The sequence below is a fragment of the Chrysochloris asiatica genome, unplaced genomic scaffold (genome assembly GCF_000296735.1).
Source record: "Chrysochloris asiatica unplaced genomic scaffold, ChrAsi1.0 scaffold00294, whole genome shotgun sequence".
NCBI lineage: Eukaryota > Metazoa > Chordata > Mammalia > Afrosoricida > Chrysochloridae > Chrysochloris > Chrysochloris asiatica.
Genome location: NW_006408812.1, coordinates 254,467 through 255,819, shown reverse-complemented (window position 1 = coordinate 255,819; position 1,353 = coordinate 254,467).

Sequence of the window (1,353 nt, the reverse complement as noted above, 5' to 3'; positions counted from 1 at the left end):
ACTGAAATGTCTCATGAAACCATTCCTGTCACTAAACATTTAAACCTTAAATATCCTCTCTGATGAGTTCTCTATTGTCTTGATATTCCAAAACGTGTACTGGTTCACTAGACTGACAACATTATGTTGATTATACCTGATGCACAATGTACAACTACATTGTATGAACATATAACTCAGAATCATTTGAAACAATTCTTGCTGCATCATCTCCTCTCTATTAGTCCACATTTATGGATACCTGTTATTGTTGTTATTAGGTGCCATCAAGTCCATTCTGACTCATAGTTACCCTGCTTGGCCCTGTGCCATCCTCACAATAGTTGTCCCACTTGAGCCCCTTGCTGCTGCCACTGTGCCAATCCAGCTCATTAAAGATCTTACTTTTTTTTTTTTTTTTTATTGACCATCAACTTTACCAGACATGATTTCCTTTTCCAGGGACTGGTCCCTTCTGGTAACATGTCAAAAGTTTAAGAGACAAAGTCTCATCATCCTGGCCACTAAGGTGCATTCTGGATCTACTTCAAACAAAGGTTCGTTTGTTCTTCTGGAAGTCCATGGTAATTTCTATATTATTTTCCAACACCATAACTGAAATTCATCATTTTTTCTACCATCTCCCTTATTTGCTTTTCAACTATCACATGCATATGAGGCTATTGAAACCAATATGGTTTGGGTAAGATGCCCCTTACTTCTCAAACTGATATCTTTGCTCTTGACTACTTTAAAGTGGTCTTGTGCAGCAGATTTGTCTAAAGCAAAATTTTATTTGGTTTCTTGGCTGTGTTTCCATGAATGTTGATTCATATAAATTCACAATGCTATATCAGGACTATATGTCAAGCAAAATAAAGTCCATGACAACTTCAATCAGCTCTCCATTTATCATTATGTTATTTATTGGTCCAGTGGTGAGGATTTTTGTTTTCTTTACATTGAGCTTCATACTGAAGGTTATGACCTTTGATCATCATCACTAAGTATTTTTAAGTCCTCTATGCTTGCAATCCACCACTTGTCTGTCAGTTAGTTGTACTGTGGTGGCTTGTGAGTTGCTGTGATTCTGAAAGCTATGCCACCAGCATTTTAATCACCTTTGGACAAATTATTGAATGATGCAGAAGACATCTAGAGAAGATGGAAGGAATACACAGAGTCACCGTACCAAAAGGAAATGGTTACTGTTCAACCATTTCAAGAGGTAGCATATGATCAAGAGCCAATGATACTGAAGGAGGAAGTCCAAGGTGCATTGAAAGAATTGGCAAAGAACAAGGCACCAGGAATTGATGGAATAAAAACTGAAATCTTTCAAGACAGTGAGGCGGCACTGGAGGCACTCACTCA